This window comes from Pinus tabuliformis, chromosome 8 (genome assembly GCF_031772625.1).
Source record: "Pinus tabuliformis cultivar Carrire ecotype Pingquan chromosome 8, CPIR1, whole genome shotgun sequence".
NCBI classification, from domain to species: domain Eukaryota; kingdom Viridiplantae; phylum Streptophyta; class Pinopsida; order Pinales; family Pinaceae; genus Pinus; species Pinus tabuliformis.
This window is the reverse complement of record NC_142294.1, coordinates 519,622,726-519,646,171: the sequence shown is the minus strand read 5'-3', so window position 1 is coordinate 519,646,171 and position 23,446 is coordinate 519,622,726.

Genomic DNA, 23,446 nt, shown 5'->3' with positions numbered 1-23,446 from the left:
TTTGATGGTAAGGATCCGGTAAATTGGATACTATAGATGGAGAAATATTTTGATCTACATGAGGTCAAACTATTACAAAAGTTACGTATTGAATCTTCATATTTAGAACTGGATCGATTTTTATGGTATAAAGGGATTTGTTCTCGTAAAGAACTTGTTATGTGGTCAATTTTCACGGAGGAAATGATAGCACATTATGAGGATACAAAGAGCAACACCTTCTTTAGCCAATTGATAAATCTCGAACAAAAGTGTTCAATGGTAGAGCACATTGAGGACTTTCAAAAATTGAATATAAGTGAAAATGATATTCCAAAGAAGCAGAGGATTGATGTCTCTATAGGGACTTTAAAGGATAACATTCAACATGAGGTTCATCTTTGGGAACTTGATTCATTGGAGAAGGCATTTAGGTTGGCAAGAAAAGTGGAAAGCAAAATTATGGCAACAAGGAAGTCTACCCCTCACAACTCTAAAGATAGAAGTAGTGTTTCTCCTAGCCTTCCACAACCTACAAGGTTGACACTACAACAATTGGAAGAAAAAAGAGCAAAAGGGCTCTATTACAATTGTGATAACAAATACATTAAAGGTCATAAGCATGCTGAGAAGAAATTATTTTACATAGATTATGAAGAGGAGGAAGAAAAGGATCAAGAAACATCAAAAGAAGAGGATATACACCAAGAACCAACCCTAGAGAAAGAATAAATGAATCCAACCATATCTTGTAAAGTATTGGAAAGAATTACCACTCCTCAAACTCTCAAGATAGAAGGACTTATCAAGAAGAAAAAGTTTCAAGAACTGAAAGATCACATCGAGAAAGAAGAAATGAATCTGGCCATATCTTGTAATGCATTGGGAAGAATCACCACTCCTCAAACTATCAAGATAGAATGACATATCAAGAAGAAAAATGTTCAAGAAGTGAAACATCACAGCGACCATCAAGAAATTAATCCGACCATATCTTGTAATGCATTGGAAGGAATTACCACTCCTCAAACTCTCAATATAGAAGGACATATCAAAAAGAAAAAGATTCAAGCAGTGAAATATCACATCGAGCATCAACAACAAGTTCTCCAACTTTTAAAGGATAATGCCACTTAGGTGCAGAATTGAATGATATAATGGGAAGATCAACATCACAGTGAAAGAAGTTTTGATGTAGGTGATTGGGTATTTTTACGGGTACTTCTCAAGCAAGCTATTTATGAGAGGGAAATGTTCACAATACTACATGCACTTAAGAAATGGCTACCTTACCTAATGGGAAGACACTTCAAGGTAAAAATGGATCATGATAATCTTAAATACTTTTTAAAACAAAGATTACCTTTAGAAGAATAGAAAAGATGGGTCACAAATAAGTTTGGTTATGACTTTGAAATCATCGAAAAAAAGGGAAGAAAAATGTTGTTGCAAATGCACTCTCAAGAAATGATCAAGATGTGGAAGAATTGTTTTATTCTATTTCTATTATCCAACGAGATTGGATAAATGAAGCAAGGGATTAATGGAAGAAGGACGAAGAAGTGTGGCCACTCATTCAAATGTTGTAGAAGATCCCAATTCAAACAATATTTCCAGAACTTGATGAGGAAGGAAAAATCATATTGGAACTTGGAGCAGTCGCAGTAACAAGAACCAAATAGCTACGAAATCAATCAATTTCAGAGTATCTCATCAAGTGGAAGAACTTACACTAAATATTCTAGATGGGAGGATAATAATTTTATATAGAAGCATTAAGAACTACTCAAGCGTTTAGGACAACACTTTTTGAAGGAGAGGGGCATGTTAGGTCCCTATACTACTAGTGTAACCCCTTATTGTTATTAGTACAACCCCCTTATTATATTGTTGTTCCCATGTAGTCCCCATATTGTTATTATTGTGCCCCATAGAAGCCCATTATTGTTATTATTGCCCCCTTACATTATTATTGTTATGTCGGCTCTGATTATATTATGACCACTTAGACTCCTATATATAGAAAGGAGGTCGTGTCATTGGCATCATCCAATAATTGTTCATTTGTGTAATGTAAAGGAGGTTGCCCCATCAAAGAGGCTTATTTTGAAGTTGTTTATCTATATTTTTTATACTTTTGTGAATTGGTTTCATAACACTCTGTCATGGCAGTTTTCTAGCCCCTCCATGAGTGAATTCATTACATTTGAATTTATTTGGATCAACTCTCTGAAGATGCTAATATTTTTCTTTTAGGTGGGTCCTCTAGTAAAACCACGAGCAATATCGAATCTTTTTTATTTCATGGTGGTCATTTCTTTTCCAATCTGGGTCTGTGAACTCAAGTTAGAGGGAAATTCTGAAATGAGACCTTCAAAATTGATAACTTTGATGAAAGTGACAAGAGAAGGATGCCTCTTATTAATCATCTTATCCCTCTATTCATTCAAGACTTAGATTCCCCAAAATGTGATACTTGTACTCTATGGGGTGCATCTCTACTATTTTCAGGATATGTTTCTTGGAATCCTATTAGTTCTCGCAAATATGTGTTTGGGAGAAGAAATAGAACCCCATTTCAACATACCCTATCTTTCCATCTCCCTAGAAGACTTTTGGGAAACATATGGAATCACATTGTAACAAAACCTTTGTGCCCATCTGCGTATAATCGAATCCTGGACACCTACTGGAATACCCACAAAAGATCATAGAATAAAAATGCAATTTAATTCTTGTGATGAGACATGTGACTAGGAGCGATGTGATTTGTGATGCAAGAGATATTAAAAGGATTTTTCCATTTGCTACATCAATTTTGGATCCAGACGATGAGTTCATTTCGAATGAGTGGTTGTCATCTTCTTTGAAGGAAATGGGAATACAACGACATTGGGTTATTCTTTTATAGGTTTGTTTTGCATCATTAAGTTCTTATTTGTAGCACATTGTCTTAATTCGCTTATTGGCTTATTTCATTGCTTATCTTCTCATCACTCATCCTCTCCTTGATGGCTTCTCTTTCGAGGGCTAGGTATGAGATATGCTTCTAGAGGTATTGGTATAATAAGCGAATCCCCACTTATTAAGTCTCCTAGGGAAACAAAAGTGATAGTTACACAAGAATCTATATAGGTAGAATATAACTGGCCATTTTAAGGAGTTGTTGTCACAAAGTCTCCTATTGTGAAATAAAAAAAGTGGGTCTTGAATGGGAGATGTGAAAATTGGTATCAAAGCTCCCAGGTTCAACATGTGGACCTAGACAACTCTATCATAAGAGGAAAATTGATCATCTTAGTACAAATTACAAGGGAGAGTCAGAGAGAGAGATCAAACCCAACATATGCATTATGAGGAAGACTGGTCGAAAACATCCAAAAAGTGAAAAAAATAATATTTAAGTTATAGTGGTTGTTTTTGGGAGTTCCCAGTAGCAGAATAGTTTTGGTCCCTAGAGTTATCCCATCAAGGCTAGAACTTGACTTGGGATGACCAAGCCTCAATAATGATTAAAACACAACCCAGTCTACGATTGGGTGGAGAAACATGGTCTTGAATTTAGTTCTTGGTCTTGTCGCGAGATAACAACGTCCCCTTCTTCCTTTGTTCAATGTATCATGTGATCTTCTTGTCACTAGTATGACTAGTTACATGGCTTCATTTTGGTAAGATGTGCAATTCCTTCCTTATTCATGTATTAGTGTTTAATCTTTCACATGTTTTGGTCACAAATATGTGGTTTAAATGTTGTTTTCTAACCTATGTTAAAATGAAATAGAGATTTGGTTTTCAATGAATTGGAGAATATTATTGTTACGTTAAACCTAAACTCCATTTCACAAGAAACTAAGTCTCCTCCAAAGAACTAATCAATTGATCATAAAGTGTGATTGTAGCCTTGCATTTCTATGCAAGATCTCTATGACTATACTTTGGCACACAAGGAGGGAAATATATTATTATCTTAGACTTCCAGGCTTGCTCACAAACATTGTTGGGAGATAGATTTGGACACTCATATTCACATTCAATAGTAGAGATGCATGCACACTCACATGTGGCTTTTAAGTGTAGTTCTAGTGTTATTAAATAAAGTTACTATGGATTAGCCCATGGGCCTAATGGGTAAGTCTCATTCTTAACTGTTCTATTCAATTGGATCCCCACGAACTTTATATGAACATGTTGAATGATCTAAAAATAATATGAGATCCATGTATGTGTGTTACATGGCTCCTAATTTAGGAATCTAACTCATGGACTAACTAAATCATTTTCAAACCCTTCATGAAAATCTCTAGAATAATTTGAGTTATCATGTAGCTTTATGTGATTTATCATTTCTTTCTAATTTGATGGAGTAAGAGTTTGGTGGGTTAAAAAAAAAGATAGATATCAGAACTTATAATGAAAATGCCAATTCGTTGCATGATAAATGCTCATTATGGTCAGGAAGGGGTATTGAAAGTGCAATTCTTATCTAAGCAATGTTTCAAGATAATAAGAACATGAAACCTTAAATTTTATTTCTCAATCTTGTGATTTAAATGGATTTTTTCATGATAGTCAAAATATTTGAATATGTGTGGAGGATGGTGTGAGTAGGTTTTCCCAAGTCAGACTCTGTCTTTCTTAGTAAAATGAGCCAGGTCAGCTCTAGAAGAGCAGTTTTAGTGATTTGAGACTTGACCTCCCCAACTTGTTCATGACTGGTGTAGATTGTCATGTGTTTTTAGTTTTGTACTAGGTTCTCATGTAATAGAGTATTTTTTTTTTGTTAATATTGAGTATGGATGTGATTTACTTGTATCGACTGAAGTAATTGAGATTGTTTCCCTTCAACAACTATATAAAATTGATCCAGTTTATCTTTTGTTTATAGATGCATTAAAAGAATTACATAAACAGTTTGTAGCTTAACCAAAGAGAAACTTAAATGTGAACATGTGAGAAGAAGAAGAAGAAACACATAGGCATGAAAAGAAGACAAGAAGCTTGATAACGGAGTTCGTCCCTCCTAGACTACATCTCTAGGCCCTGCTCGATTAATGGGGAGGCCTTCATTCATTAAAGATGGCATCAAAGAAGTTACATTCATCAATTTACAAAATGGAGCATTATACCTCCATGCTGAAAAGTGCCCAAGAATTGGAGAGCTCTGTTGCAGAAACTAACACCACCAATGGATTCCTGTCACTGAGAGGTGCAACATCCATTTAAAACTTGCCCAATTTTGAGTCTGGGCCAAAATCACCTTCCTGCAAAAATGCTGCTCAAGCAAGGTTCCACTAGTGTTTCTCAGTTGCCCAGGGTTCCGCCCCCTGGTCTCAAAATCCATGCCTGTTGACCTCACCACCTTTATAAATGGTAAAAAAAATTGAGTTTATATAACTCAGGGTGGATTAAATCATAATATTGTTATGGTTTATATTTATCAAAACCCATTTTAAAAAAACCATTGACCTTTTTTTCATAAAACTATATGCCATAATATATAAAGTATGTGCCTGTTTGACTTTGATTGGGGAGTGGGCCTGTACTCCACGGGACCGTACTCACCCACCCCAATCTATGGCATCCTTGTTTTAATGCATGCTTGTAGGTTGGTTATGTGGGGGCAGCGGGACCACCACGTGGCTACCCCCACCCACCATATCTCTTTAGCATATACGTTGCAAGATCTCTGCCCATAAACTATTTACCATATGTTGCCACGTATTGCTTTACCTCTTCCATAATCTTCGTTGGGATAAGTTCTAAGGGCTTTACATGGATTACAACTATAATGTTTGGTTTTTTTATAACCACCTCCACATTGGTTTGTTTTTGTTTTAACCAATCTTACCATTTATGTTATATGGTATTAAAGTTTTGTAACCATATCATATGGTTTTTATATTATATGGTATATGATATAACCAAAATATTATATGGGTTCAAAATGGTTTGAATTTGTTGGGATATATATATTTCGGTTATGTATATATATATTTTTATCTATATAGTTAATTTAGATAACTATATAAAATTTTAGTTACAACCAAAATGTTCCATGTTTTCTTGTACAGGTTTAGGAGGCTAATGACGGGCTACCATGTGTCAGTGTTTGATGGGCTGTCATGTGGGTCCCACATGCTGACTGGGATGCCATGTGGGCACACTGTGGGCGCCATTTTTTCTCTGCCATACCAATATTTGAAGAGCTCTAACTTTTGCATACGAGCTCGGATTGACAAACCATTCGCACCATCACGATCGTGAAGACGAGCCCTCTCAACTGATGCCATCAAATTCTCCTTTCTACTATTTTGAATTCCAAGCTTTTATCCATCCCCTTGGTGTTTCGAGATCCTCTTGGATCAAAAATCCACGATCTTGTGCAGTGTCGAGACAGTGACAATTATTTATGTGTCTATTTTATATGAATGATATCTATCTCCTATTTGTTATATCTTGGGTTAGATTAATGGGCTTATATGGATTTGACATATTATGCCATCAAGGATAGAATAAATAGACCCAATTATAATGAAATCGCTTTCATGCCAGTTACAATTGCACACTCTATCAATTATTACATTGTTTTATATTCTATCAATGTGCCTTAGGTAAGAACTTTGTTATAACAAGGGATTGATATGTCAAGATATACTACAATTTCATCATTGGACACCTAAGTGAACCATGTCTATAATTCATGTGAATAGATATGTCTCAACCTAGGAAGAGTGTCACCAGTCCATTTATTTCCATTAGGGAGATATATATGACTCCAAAAAAAAAAAGTTGAGCACACCAATATTTGCTTAAATATAACAAACTATGCAAGATAATATATAGAGTTCACATTGTCAAGCCCATCCCTACATACAAATTACTAGAAATTAGCCTATTTAATCCAGAGGTTAACAAAAAGAATAAATGGACCTAGATCGATAGAATTTTGGATGGAATTACAACATATTGAATGAGATGTTAGACTTGAAAGATTCTTTTAATTCTTCCTAGTGATTACAACAATCCATTACATTATTAGCTAGACCAAACACATAACAGATAGTGTTAATAATTTTGACTTGCAGAGACATAGGCATATTTTATTCTATCAGTGGCAGAGATTCTAGCCTATCAACATTTGGTTTTCAATGTCTCTTTACTATGTATGATGATTAGCATAGAAGGGGAGGATGGTGTGTCGAACCAAAATTTGTCACTAAGTATGTGACCTAAATACGAGCACTATTAATATCAATTAGGATGTCAAATTTAAGTAACTAGCTAGCTCCAAATTTGAGACATCATGTGCTAAAGATATGGTAGAACGAACAAATTCGTGTCCATAAAATTATACTAAATGTGTCCCTTGTCATGTTTTAAAATATATAATACTTTTCCTAGGGGTACTACATTCAATATAAAAATAGGAAAAAAACAAGAAACAGGTCATGCATAGTAGGTTCTTCCACTGCTAGATATGCATGTAATGAATCTATCCCCTTATGCCAATTTACATAATGATTTTATCCAAGGCATTTTCTATGAAGGTTAACCAAAAGTAGTTGCATGAGTATATTAGAAGATGGTTCAAACTAAGCACGCACTAAATTCAATTTTCCATATTAGCTTGATAAATGGCTCCTTGAGATTTAAAAGGGTGGTTTATTCATTTAAAATTATTTAAAGAGATATACGAAAGTCATACTCCAAGCACTAGAATATACATTTGTATGTTATGAAACCAACTCACAAAAAGATATAAATACAGATCAACACCTTAGAAAAAATCATTTTCGAGGGGGAAACCTCCTTTACTTTCCACAAATGAACAATTCTTGGATGATACAAATGACAAGACCTCCTTTCTATATATAGGAGTCTAAGGGGTCATAATATAATTAGAGCCAACATAACAATAATAATGTAAGGGCACAATAATAACAATAGTGGGCTTCTTCCCAGATCTGGGTGTCTGAATGTGGTACTGGTACAGGGGAAGCAGCATGGGTGGGCATGTGGCTCATCTCCACCGCCTCTTGGCCTCTCACGGTACCGATATTTAATTCCCCTGAGATCAAATTCAATGCTGCTTTATTGCAGCCTGTCCCTCCTCTCCGGCCCATCCATTACCTGATCATGTTGCCCTCAATCTGTCTCATTCGCGCTCCTCCTTTGCACTCCAGTCCCTCCTTTGCAGCTGCAGAGAACCGTTCTCGCACCATCACGGGGACTCTCTGGGCTCCGGTTCGATGGGTGGATTCATGGTTAATGCCTCAGGCTTCTCACTGCCATACCTGCAAATCTGCTAGCTACTTGACGTCTGCTCTCCCTTTCGCCCATCTGGGTGTTAAAGCCAAGCTTGTTCTAATCTTTTTCTGCCTCCATAGTTTAGCAGGCCGCCAGGATCTCCCTGCTCTTCCGGTTATGCCGAAACTCCGCCAGAGGATGAGCTGCAGGAGAGGCAGCTCCAGGGGGCAAATGGGCCGCCAGGCCTCCTCCTCCATGACGGACTCCTCGACTTTTGGTTCGGACTTCAGTATGGGCCGGTATCCAGTTACAAGGAGTGGGCGGGGAAGGGGCAGAGGTCTGCACAATTTGGCAGCAAGCTCTTTCAATTCTGCGACTAATTCCACTAGGCTTCAATTCCCCTGCACTCATGGAAATTTCTCCTTCATGGCTTCTGTTACCATAGAGCTGAGCGAGATTAATGCTGGTCAGGAAGTTGTTTCCCCTGGAGTGACTATGGAAAGGCTTGTGGCAGATAGACATGGCCCCGTTCAAATGAACTATAAGCAGAGCAAGGCCTCAGGCTCGGAAAAGGTCACAGAATCCCAGTTCATGAATGATAAGGCGAGCCCAAGGGTCCCGCATGGTGGCAGCTCTACAGGCCAAGAGGGTCACCCCACTGATGACGAAGAAGATTACAATTTTGGTTTCCGCATCATCGAAGAGCAGCCTGATACTTCTCATGATGTTTAAATAGGTTTGTGCTCTATGGTTTTTTTGGAATTCAGTTTGCATGAGGACTTTCATTTGCAACCTTCTTCACTGTCAGTATAAGCGTTCCGCTACAATCGCTAGTTTCCCCCGCGCGGGAAGCACTCTGATTTCCTATGGTTTTTGGTCTCAGTTGCAGTCTCAATTGCTTCTAAAGTTTGCACTGAGATTTGGTTCCAGGTAGTGTTTCTCGGTTTACTTGCCATGGATTAGTCATCTTGTTTCGGATGTTGTATGGCGCCGATATAATTTTCACTTCCAAGCACATCATTGGGGTTTTTTTGACTTTTTGTAATAGTTATGATCAGGTCACTTGCAGTCCTTCAGGACCATACACAGCAGGGTATTTTTTTGAGTTTTGTTCAGCAATTCCTTGTAAGCATGCCGCATCATTGGGCTATCTTTCATGAGGCCATGGCCTCAGTGTAACAATTTTTGTATCAATATAGAAGTGGACTTATTTAGAAAAAAGCAATAGTGGGCCTCTATGGGGTACAATAATAGCAATATGGGGACTGCATGGGCACAGAAATATAATAAGGGGGTTGTACTAAAACAATAAAGGGTTACAATAGTAGTATAAGGACCTAACACGCCCCTCTCCTTCAAAAAATTTTGTCCGCAATGCTTGAGTAGTTCTTGATGCTTCTCTATAAAATTTTTGTCCTCCCATGTGGAATCTTCAGTGGGTAAGTTCTTCCACTTGATGAGATACTTTGAAATTGATCGATTTCGTAGATGTCGGGTTCTTGTTTCTGTGACTGCTCCAGGTTCTAATATTATTTTTCCTTCCTCGTCAAGTTCTAGCAATATTGTTTGAACTGGGATCTTCTACCACTTTTGAATGAGTGGCCACACTTCTTCATCCTTCTTCCATTCATCCGTTGCCTCATTTATCACATCTGGTTGGATAAAAGAAATGGTGCAAAAAAATGCTTCCACATCCTCATCCTTTCTTGAGAGTGCATCTGCCACAACATTTTGCTTCCATTTTTTGTAAATGATTTCAAAGTCATAACCCGACATCTTTGAGACCCATTTTTGCTACTCTTCTGAAGATAATATTTGTTTTAAGACTATCATGATCCATTTTTACCTTGAAGTGTATTCCCATTATGTAAGGTCACCATTTCTTAAGTGCATGTAGTATTGCCAACATTTCCTTCTCATAAATAGCTTGCTTGAGATGTAGCCATAAAAATACCCAATCGCCTACATCAAAACTTCTATCATTGCAATGTTGATCTGCCTGTTGTTTCATTCGATTCTGCACCAAAGTGGCATTATCCTTTAAAAGCTGGATAAATTGTTGTTGATGCTCGATTTGATCTTTCACTTCTTGAATCCTTTTCTTCTTGATACGTCCTTCTCTCTTGAGAGTTTCAGGAATGGTAATTTCTTCCAATGCATTACAAGATATGGTCAGATTCATTTCTTGATGCTCGATGTGTTCTTTCACTACTTGAACATTTTTATTCCTGATATGTCCTTCTATCTTGATAGTTTGAGGAGTGGCAATTCCATCATATGCATTACAAGATATGGTTGTATTCATTTCTTCTTTATCGATGTGATCTTTCACTTCTTGTACCTTTTTCTTCTTGATATGTCCTTCTATCTTGAGAGTTTGAGGAGTGGTAATTCTTTCCAATTATTTACAAGATATGGTCGGATTCATTTCTTCTTTCTATGGAGTTGGTTCTTGGTGTATATCCTCTTCTTTTGATGTTTCTTGGTCCGTTTCTTCCTCCTCTTCATAATCTATGTAAATAATTTCTTCTCAGTGCACTTTATGACATTTAGTGTATTTTCTATCACAATTGTAACAAAGCCCCTTTTCTCCCTTTTCTTCCAATTGTTGTGGTGTAAACCTTGTAGGTTGTGGAGGGCTAGGAGAAAAAACACTTCCATAATTATAGTCATGGGTGGTGGGATTCCTTGTTTCCATAATTTCACTTTTGGTTTTTCTTGTGAACCTGAATGCCTTCTCCAATGAATCAGGTTTTGAAAGATGAACCTCATGTTGAATGTTATCCTTTAAAGTCCCTATGAAGAAATCAATCCTTTGCTTCTCTCAAATATCATTTACCCTTATATTCATATTTGAAAGTCCTCAATGCGTTGTGCCATTGAACCCTTTTGTTTGAGATTTATCAATTGGCCAAAGAAGGTATTCCTCTTTGTATCCTCAGAATGTGCTATCATCTCCTCTGTGAAAATTGACCATGTGACAAATGGTTTACAGGAACAAAGCCTTTCGTACCATAAAACTTGATTCGATTCTAAATATAAAGATGCAATACGTACCTTTTGTAATCGTTTCACCTCATGTAAATCAAAATATTACTCCATCTATAGTATCCAATTTATCGAATGCTTTCCATCAAACTTCTTCATATCGCCTTTGCTTGATTTTACGAGCTCAATCTTGAAATGACTATAACTCTATAATTTCAGAACTCCCAGTTCAAAAATTATGACTTGGGGTAGCTCTATGAGTTCTCTTTCTAACCCCACAAGTATGATCAATATTGGATTCTCCAAGAAAGAGTTATGCCAAATCTCCCACAATGACCTGATTATAGACTACTTTAGTAGAGAAAGCTTGTATTAAGTGCCACGTGTCACCATTTCGACCTTCGGATCTGAAACTGATATACAAAAAAATCTAGGTGTCCTGTTTCCGTAAGTCACGAAATTTCAATCTGATACTCATAGAGAAATTTATGATGAGTTTCCTGAGGTCAGCTATTTGGGATGTAATTCGGGAGCCTGCTGAAACCCTAAATCTCTTAGACTGTATCTTTGAAAATATAGCGAAACAAGATCTAACATTGAGGCCTGAGCTTCACTTAGTTTTTGGCTCAAGTGGGTTTTAATTTCGGAGTTTGAAGCTTTGTAGAATAACAATTATAGCGAAATGTCCATGATGACCTATTTGAGATGGAATTCTAGAGCTTGCAAAAACCCTAAATTCCTCATTTCATATCTCTGAAAATATAGTGAGACAAGCTCTGAAATTTGGACCCGAGGTTCATACTAATTTTGTCTCAAAAGGGTTTTTCTTTTAGCGTATGAAGCTTCGTAGGGAAAAAGTTATAACTAAAATGCAACAATGGCCTATTTGGATCACCGAAACCTTATAATCCAAAGCTCTGATACCAAATGTTATGAAACCAACTCACAAAAAGATAGAAAATATAGATCAATGCCTTAGAAATAAGCCTCTTCAAGGAGGAAACCTCCTTTACATTACACAAATGAAAAATTCTTGGATGATGCAAATGACAATACCTCCTTTCTATATATTGGAGCCTAAGGAGTCATAATATAATTAGAGCTGACATAACAATAATAATGTAAGGGCAGAATAATAATAATAGTGGGTTCTTATGGGGCACAATAATAAAAATATGGGGACTGCATGGTCACAACAATATAATAAGGGGGTTGTACTAATAAAAATAAAGGGTTACACTAATAGTATAGGGACCTAACAATGTATTTGCAAAGGGACTTGTTTTTCAGTAGGCAATGTAGAGCTAGCAGTAATGTTCTATGAAGAACCTGACTGGGAAAGAACTCATCACCAATATTTTGTGCTATGTGGAAGTTATTCTATTATGAAACGAACTCACAAAAATATAGAAAATATATATTAACAACTTCAAACTTAGCCTCTTCGAGGGGGAAACCTCCTTTACATTACACAAATGAACAATTCTTGGATGATACAAATGACAAGGCCTCCTTTCTATATATATCAGTCTAAGGGGTCCAAATACAGTCAGAGCCTACATAAAAATAATATTGTAGGGGCACAACAATAACAATAGTGGGCTTCTATGGGGCATAATAATAACAACATGGGGACTATATGGGCACAATAATAGAATAAGGGGGTTGCACTAATAACAATAAGGGGTTACACTAGTAGTATAGCGACCTAACATGCCCCTCCCCTTCAAAAATTGTTGTCCTCAAGGCTTCAGTAGTTCGGGATGCTTATGCATAAAATTCTCATCCTACCATGTGGAATATTCAGTGGGTAAGTTCTTCCGCTTGATGAGACACTCTAAAATTGATCGCTTTCATAGCTATCGATTTCTTGTTTTTGTGACTGCTTCTGGTCCCTATATGATTATTCCTTCCTCGTCAAGTTTTGGGCATATTGTTTGAACTGAGATCTTCTCACCTATAACCTTCTTTAAGCATGAAACATGGAAAACTAGGTGCACTCAGGAGGATGCAGGAAGCTCCAATTTGTATGCCATAATACCAATCTTTCATAACAACTTGTATGAACCATAATACTTTGGTAATAATTTATTATCTTTCCTAACTTTCTTGGGGGACATTTGTTTGTATGGTTGTAGTATTACAAATACCCAGTCACCTATATCAAAACTTATTTGACTGTGATGTTGATCTTCGTGTTGTTTGTTTCTATTCTGCACCAAAGTGAGGTTATCCTTTAAGAGATTGAGAACTTTTTTTTGATGTTTGATGTGATCTTCCACTACTTGAACCTTACAATTTTCTTTTAAAGATGATGTGATGGATGATGGATGATATCCATAACATGTCATAAATGGGGTAATTTTCTCTGCAGTATGGAAGGAAGTGTTATACCACCGTTTAGACAGAGGCAACCACTTGACCCATTGTGTATGTTTATCATATACAAAGCAACGAATTAGATATCATTCTAAACATTTGTTCACTATCTCATTTTTCCCATCAGATTGGTGATGATAAAATGAGCTATGAGCTAACTGAGTGCCCAAATATTCCACCTCTTGTACTCTAAAGAAACATTTGGAGCTTTTTGCATATAATAGTTTCTCCTCCAATAGTATTAGCACCCTATCAACATTTTGAACACAATCCTTCTAAGACTTGTTGTAGATTAGTATATGATCAAAAAATACTAACACAAATTTTCCAAGGAAGAGTTTCAAAATGGAATTCATCAAACCTTGAAATGTAGAAGGTGCAATGGTAAGGCCAAAAGGCATGATCAAAAATTCATAATGGCCCTCATGACTTTTAAATGTTGTTTTTGGAATGCCTTGAGTCTTCACTATGATTTGATGATATCATAAACAAAGATCCAACATGGTGAAGTAAATTTCTCCATGTAATTCATCCAATAATTCATCAATGACAGGAATGGGAAATATATATTTAATAGTAAGCTTGTTGAACTTCCTATAATCTGGAAACATGCACCTTGATCCATCCTTCTTGTGTACCAATACCATTGGAACACGGAAAGAACTTTGACTAGGTTGAATTATACCAACGTCTAGCATTTCTGCAACCATACATTCAACTTCAATCTTTTGGGCATATGGATATCTATAAGGCCTACTATTTATGGGAACACTTAATGGAATCAATTGAAAGCATGATAATGATCACGAATAGGTGGGAGGCCTTTGGGAGTCTCAAATACATTGGAATTATTATCCCAAAATATTTTGGAGATCTAGGGAAATAGATGATTTCGATGTGGGAACCTCTAATAAACATAATTGTGTAATAATGCCCCATTTTTCTTTCTTTAGAAGATTTGTCATGCTATTAGAGTTGATTATCTTTCCTAGTTTCCCTATGATACCGCTTAATTCAACTACCTATCCTTCCCAAAAAACTTTCAAGAAACATCCTCGAAAATTAAAAGCTATCGTACCCAAAGTTTGTATCCATTGGACTCCTGGTACAACATCTCCACCACCAATTGGAATGGAAAGCATTGGACTATTCAAGACATATTCTCCCATGGATAGCTTGATATTATGGCACTTTCCATAGAAATTTATGGTTCCTACATTTGCAACTATTACTTGACAATCTGGTGCTGGATATAGGAAGCAATTCAATTCCTTGGATATCTTACAATGAATAAAATTATGGGTACTACCAGAATAAATCAACACTATTTAATTTTTCTTCTTGATATACCCTTCTGTATTGAGAGCTTGAGGAGTAGTAATTATTTTCAATGCATTACAAGATATGGTCAGATTAATTTCTTCTTTCTCTTGGATTGGTTCCTGGTGTATATCCTTTTCTTTTGACATTTCTTGTTCCTTTTCTTTCTCCTATTTCCCATCTATGTAATTTAATTTCTTCCCAGCACACTTATGACCTTTAGTGTATTTTCTATTACAATTGTATCAAAGCCCTTTTGCTCTTTTCTATTCCAACTGTTGTGGTTTCAACCTTGTAGGTGGTGAAAGGTTAGGGGAAACAACACTTCCATCATTATAGTTATGAGTGGTAGGATTCCTTGTTTCCATAATTTTTCTTTCAATTTGTCTTGCCAACTTGTATGCCTTCTCCAATGAATCAGGTTCCCATAGGCGAACCTCATGTTGGATGTTGTCATTTGAAATTCCCTATGAAAAATTTCAATCCTAAGCTTTTCTAGAATATAATTTACCCTTATGTTCAATTTTTGTACGCTCTCACTGTGCTCTGGAATTGAACCCTTTTGTTTGAGATTTGTCAATTGGCTAAAGAAGGTGTTGCTCTTTGTATCCTCATAATGTTCTATCATTTCCTCCGTGAAAATTTATTGGGCAAAAATTTGTTTACAAGAAAAAAATCCCTCTATACCATACAAATTCATTCGGTTCTAAATATAAAGATGCATTACGTACCTTTTCTTGCAGTTGCACATCATGTAGATCAAAATATTTCTCCATCGGTAGTATCCAAGGTACCAGATCCTTGCCATCAAATTTACTCATATATACATTTGGAATATTTTGGGTCTTAAATCCAACATTAGAGTCGATGAAATATTGATTAACATTTCTTTTGTTCTCATCATGAGTTTCCTCTACTACCTTTCCGACAATAGGAAGCCTTTCTTATAGTGACTATGACCCACCTTCCTTCAAACCTTCCATGTCTTTCTTCAAATATTCCATGTTGCCATTCAATTTTTCTTCTACACCATTTATCTTATTGATCATATCTTCAATAACATTCTTCAAATCACCCCTCCAAGTTTCCTTACTAGGTGTTTCTATTTTCTTGGTTCCAGCAATTATTTTTCTTTCTTTTAGGAGCTTGATCTTGAATCTGTTGGATCTCTGAAATTTTGGATCTCCAAGTTCTGATATTGTGACCTATGAGAGCCCTCTGTTTCCTCTTTACAATGCCACCAGTTCGATCAAAATTGTATTCTCCAAGAAATATTTATTACCAATATCCAAAGATGACTCGATTATATATTTTTTCAATAGAGCGAACTTGTACAAAGTGCCACGCGTTATTGTTTTTACATTCAAACTTGAAAATTATACACAAAAAATTAATGTTCATCCTCTTTCTATAACTTCTTACTAAATTTCAATATGATGCACAGAGAGAAAGTTATGATGATTTTCCCAAGGTCACCTATTCGGGATGTAGTTCGGGAGCCTACAAAAACCCTAAATCTCTTGGACCATATCTCTGAAATATAGGGTAACAAGATTTGAAATTCGAGCCTGAGCTTCCTCAAGGTTTCATCAGAAATGGGTTTTAATTTTTGAGTTTAAATGTCGTAGAAAAAAATTATAGTGAAAATGCCACAATGACTTGTTTGATATGGAATTCTATATCTTTCAAAAACCACAACATCCTTAGATCATATCTCTGTAAATATAGCGAGACAAGATCTGAAATTCTAACCTAAAGTTCAGAACAATTTAAGATCAAATGTGTTTTTTTATCTTCCGAAACTTTGTAGTGAAAAAAGCTATAGAGCAAATTCCATGATGGCCTGTTTGGAGTAGCAAAACCATAGAATCCAAAGCTCTGATACCAAATGTTATGAAAACAGCTCACAAAAATATAGAAAAGATAGATTAATGACTTCAAAATCAGCCTTTTCGAGGGGGAAACATCCTTTACATTACACAAATGAACAATTCTTGGATGATACAAATGAAAAGACCTCCTTTCTAGATACAGGATTCTAAGGTGTCCCAATACAATCAGAGCCTACATAACAATAATATTGTAGGGGCACAACAATAACAATAGTGGGCTTCTACGGGGCATAATAATAACAAGATGGGGACTATATGGGCACAATAATACAATAAGGGGGTTGCACTAATAACAAAAGGGGTTATACTAGTAGTATAGGGACCTAACATATTCATTATTTATACATAGGTATATACATAAATCTATATATAGTTTGGGAGTACAAGTAAACTCCATTAGTTTTATGCATTTCCAAAACATAAATGGGTATGGAATCAATAACAAGAAATCATTTCTAGCATGAAAAAAGCTTGTTCTTGAGAGGATTGATGACGTTTCGTACCTTTAGTGGTAAACAACCAACCTAAATGCTACCCCTTCATGGAATATACTCAAATTTATTGTGGCAACTTTGGTCATTCTATTCCATTCAAAAATTCTTGAATGGAAGTCTTAGGGTAAAACGTTAATCGTAGACAACTTCTTGCTATTTGAAAATTGTGTAATAATGAACTAGTACAAAATAATTAGAGAGCGAGTAACAAACCATGTAATAACTATTTTTTAGGTCAATGTGATGCTTCAACCATATTGGCTTGCTAATAAAAAATAATAATAGCTAAGTAGGTACTTGTGATCGAGATTATTGTGCACAAGGATAATTGGCTTCAATCAAATGATATCTAGCAATCTATCCCAATTGATTTACAATCATACAATATGGGATGCATATTTTGTACAACTATTCCCTACCAAGAAATATTGGAGAACTTTCCTGTTAGATTACATTGATATTATTTTTAGGTTTTTAATATGGAAACAATTGTTGCATAAACTATTTTGGCAGTTATTTTAATGAATTTTATAATTGATCTTGTTTCCAATGAATGAATTAAATTATTTTTTCTACTAGGTTGTTATCTAATTTTTAAGGTTGGGTGTCAACATGTTGATGACCTAGGTTCAAACCTTGGTACGCATTGTTCCCTGGAAATTAAGTGGTTGTGGAGTTTGAGAACATTGTAACCTTTGTTTATGATTCATGTATAGGAGGTGTATGTACATGCATACTAATTGTTTGATTTGTTTTGGATATACACACTACATTATTCATGGCCCAACAAGGAATTGGAGTAGTGTTAGAAATAGAAGTCATGAATTGATGAAAAGAAACCACTACAAGATAGTTAAAAGAAAAAATGGATGTCAAAATCATCTAGCATAACTCGACTATGTGTGATGTACTTTTGAGTACCAATGAATTATTTTCTCAGTTAAGGGTAGGGTTAATGTTGTCATTAAATTTCAAATATAACATTTTAATCCATGGTAGATTAAATATCATTGACAAGGGCCTGCTTTATGTTTGGATGGAGGTCATGTTTTTGTGTCATTGGGATCGTGTCTTGTGATACATTCAACCTCAACACCTAATTTAATTGGTATTGTACAATTGTATTATGTGTGATTACCTCTATGTTGTCATTTTCTCTCATTGTGTTGAATTTTCGTGCAAACACAAGATATATGGCCAGGATTAGATAAATAGAAGGACTTGAATCCTCTTATATGAATTGTTGTAGTTAGGATGTGCTTTTAAAAGTTGAACAAGTCCACTATTTCTCTATTCTCCATTTGACCAACCGAGCTTGGTTTGATTGGACCTTCATAAATGTAGCTATGGATAAATTATTAAAAGCAATGTTTGGCACTGAATTGATGTTATATTAATGATACTAACATTGTTTGAAAACACGTAGATAATGTGATTGACATAGGGAAACTATAGAAAGCGAGTGTTCGGAAGGAATACAAAGGCATTGGAAGAACGAACATTTCTTCCTATTATTTAAATGCAATGAAATTGAAAATGAGGAATCATAGTTAAATGGAGGGCAACATTAAACCGTAGCTACTCAAATAGTAGTATTGTTATATTAAAGTTATGATATTAACTATTGTAAACTAGAATTTAGAAGAAGGCATCTGATGTCCCTCACAAAATTGATTGAAACAAATGATACAAGTAGCACTTCGAGGAGACATGCCAGTAGGACTCCTTTCTATCCTATATATAGGAAAGATCTAATTTAGGTGGCAATGCAATGGGAAATATTAATTTCAGAAACGACGAAATGAGAACGAGGAAATAAACTGTAAGATGCAGAAATCACTAAAGAATACACCAAGGATGGTGTGAATATAACGGGGGGGGGGGGGGAATGAAATACCCCTCTATTGCTATCATGCTGGGAAAATTTTAACTGAGATATAGCAAAAAAGCTAGGACTGGGGGTAAAAATGGGAGTAAATAATTTATTACAAAATAGATAAAGGAAATTTAAATGCTTGGAAAATGAGACACCTAGAGATGAGACTCTTGCCAAATGAAATCCCATTGGAGAATGGGAATGGATAATTCTTTCATGATAAGAATTCTAGATCAAATTCTAGATAAGATTAATTGATGGGAGATAAATATCCATTAAGCTCCTTAGCTAGATAAAGATTATAAGTTTTCAAAAAAACATAAAAGCCTCGCGAGAGAGAAAGGAGAGATTTTATGGGAAAAGCCTAGGTAAGTGGATAGAAATATCCACAAAAGCGAGACGCTGCTAAAGGAAACCTTATCATGAAAGAAGGTAATTAAATACTCATTAAAGAGATCAACAATATGTTGTTGATCAATGGGAAAGCACTCTTGGCTCAGGGGTTAACTAGAGGAACTCAATTCTAGGTTAGGTGGTGGTGCTTGATTTTCCAAGTGATAGTCTTTCAGCTAATCTGGTTTGGATCAATTACATTGGATGTTTCTAGATCATTTGACTCATTATGTTTTATGTTGTTATTATTTACCATGTGAATAGACATGCATGCGATTTCCATGTTTATAACATGATTAGATGCATCTATATGTGAAAACTATTCAACATAAATTTAGATAAAGTTATTATTAGAGGTTTGAGCATAATATGTGGTTACTAGTATTATAACTTGGATTTATTAGTATTTTTCAAGTTTTTAAGAGATCTTGTGTACCATAAGTAATTAAATGTGTTTTAGGTTGAGATGCTGAGGAGGATCGGGGAATTTTGGGGAGGGGAGTTTGAGTGGTATGATATTCAATCTCGCCACATTTACTGATAGTCAAACCCAAACAAAATCAAATATTTTTTCTCCAAATCAAATTTTGATCAGGTTCAGACCAAAAGATTGTGTACGAATTTCCGGAGAAAATGAAAAGGAAAAAGAGATAAACAAAGCCATTCATCAAGTGGATCTGATTTTGGCTGGGTTGTATTTTCATGGATTTATTATCAATATCATAATAATTAATGAATGCTTCTAACATGACAATTCATTTTCTCATCACTCCGGATTGAATGGCAAGCATTTCAACCCAGATTCAAATAATTTGAGGTTGTGGAGTTGCATCATCTGGACTTACTTATGGAGACTCTAGTTTCTAGGTATGTAAGTGTTGTTAATATTATTTTTATCAGAGAACAAGGGCACTCATTGATACACAACATCAAACAAAGTTGGTACTCTGTGTTGGCGATTTTTTCATGGTTTTCGTTGTTGGAATATTCGACCCCATGATGGAAATGAAATATCTCCTCTAACAAGAGGCATATAATAGTAGGGGGTAATGAGGTTAAATCCCTCTATTGGAAAGGGAGAAAGACTAAAATGATGGCCCATAACCCTCTTTGTCAATGGATTCGAAAAAAGGGTCTCCTTCCCTCTTACTCCCTTAACACTCTCTCCTCACAATACCTTACATGGAGCGCATGTTCTCCTCGCGTTCGGTTGTTGTTCCTCTTTTCCTCTGCATGTAAATTTCATCACGTAAAGACACCTATATATATACAGGCTTATGGCCATTTATTGCAAGCAAAAAATCCAGCGATTGGGGTTGGTTATAGTTTTAAATTACAAAGATGAGACATGATATGAGTAGATCATCTTAGTCATGTCAAAGTAAGTGGAGTGGCATCTTATTCTTTGCTTTTTCCAAAAATATTCATAGTGATTTCTCACCTTCTGTTGTTTCCACCGTGTGCTCTGTAGGGGCTTTTGTTTCCTGTTTAATTCTCCCCCCTGATGATGATATTCACATTAGAGAATGGATCACAGGAGATGGACCTAAAATTAGATGGATGGGATGCATGACTATTTTGTGCTTCTCGTCATTGCCATGTACACAACTTTGTCATAGAAATTTTGTAGCCGCTACATGAGATAAATCATTACATTTTCATTTATCTGGCTCGACTCTTTCAAGATGATAATTTTTTGCTTTGACGTCGGTCCTCTAGTAAAAGCATGAGCAAGATAAAATCTTTTTTATTTCATGGTGGTCGTTGTTATCCCAATCTAGGCCTATGAACTCAATTTATAGGGAAATTCTAAAATGAGACCTTCAAAATAGACCACATTGATGAAAATTCCAACATAAGGATGCCCCTTATTAATACTCATATCTCTCTATCCATTCAGGACTCAGATTCCCCAAAATGTGATACTTTTACTCTATGGGGTGCATCTCTACTTGTTTCTGGATATGTTTCTTGGAAGTATGTCAGTTCTCACAAATGTGTGTTTGGGAGAAGAAATAGAACCCCATTTCAACATACCATATCTTTCTAGCTACCTGTAAGAATCCTTGGGAAACATCTGAAACTCCATTGTAACACAAAATTTGTGCCAATCTATGTATAATCCAATCCTAAACACCTGTTGGAACACCCAAAATATGAGGTGACTAAGAGAGATGTGATTTGTGAGACAAGAGATATTAAAAGGCTTTTTCCATGTGTTGCATCAATTTTGGATCTAGACGAAGAGCTTGTTTGGAAATAGTGGTTTTCATCTTATTTTAATGAAATGGGATTACAATGAAATTAGGTTATTCTTTTGCAAGTTTGTTTCGCATTATTAAGTTCTTGTTTGTAGAAATTTTTCTTAATTCTCTTATTGTATTATTTCATTTCTTACCTTCTCATCACTCACCCTCTCCTTGAAGGCTTATATTTCTAGGGCTAGGTATGAGATATGATCCTAGAGGTATTGGTAGAGTAGGTGAAGCCCCACTTATTAGGTCTCTTCGGGCAGCATCAGTGAGAGTTACTTTGGAGTCTTGATAGCTAGAGTATTAATAGCTGTTTTAAGGAATTGTTGTAAAAAGTTCTCCTATTGTGAAAGAAAAAACAAGGGGGTCTTTTACGGAAGATGTGACAAAGACACTAGAGGTACTACAAAGGACTTATTTCTTGAATGGAGACATTGAATAATATGTATTCATTCTTTAACTAAAGGGTTTTATTTTAAAGTAGAAATAATAGAAAATACGTAATCATTATACAATCTAAAACAAGCATTTTGAGCTCAGTATGAAAAGTTAGGCAAGCATATTATGAAATTAACTTTATCACTTTAATCTTAATGTTTCATCTCTTTTTGTGAATAAAGTTTGAGAAACTACTGTATGTCTTCTGGTTTATGTAGATATTCTATTAATAATAGGGAATAATGAAAACTATCTTACATCCCTAAAGGAAATGTTGAATAAGGCTTTTGATATGACATATTTGGGAGACCTTCAATACTACACGGTGATTGAAGTGACTCACCATCCAAGTATATATTCCTCTATCAAAATAAGTAAATTAGATAAATTTTTAATATATTTGGCATGATTACATGCCATCCTTTATCTACACTAAGGAAACAAAATCTAATGATTATAATAAATGAAGGGAATGAATTTAAGGATACAAAAAGGTATAAATGTGTTATGGGAAGTCCTATTTACCTAATCACTACCAAACTAGATATTTCATTTTCCATTGGAAGTATTCCCAGATTTATGGAACAACCTTATGAAGGACATTGTTCTATTACAAAATCATTTCTAAGCTACTTGAAAGGAAACTAAGACTTTGCACTCAAATATTCACATGTGGATGACTTGAGTTCAAATGAATATTCTTATTTAGAATTTAATGGAGACAAAGAAAAAGGAGTATCTCCTTTATGCTATTTTATGAATCTTGGATCGATAGTTGTCTCGGAGGTTAAACAAAAAATTAGTTCTAGAAGGTTACATGAAAGATGAAAAATATGTGGCGATAATTAAAGAAACAGAGAGATTGTCCAGATTCAGAAAGTCTTTAATACTTGTAGGAAAAAAAGTGAATTCTACTCATGTTCTTATTGGAAATACCTATGCAATCAAGTTTGCAAATAATTTTATATTCCATGGTCGAACCAAAAACATCAACACAAAGGATCATTTTATTTGATAACATGTGGATGTTAATACTATTCGTCAAATAAATTGTTCTACAAATGAGAAAATTGCAAACATATTCACTAAAGCACTTGAAAGAGAAAAGTTTTAATTAGAATGATGGTTGGGATCATTAACATCCCTTCATATGAAGGGGTGAATGTGATATGTAAATATAAGAAATAT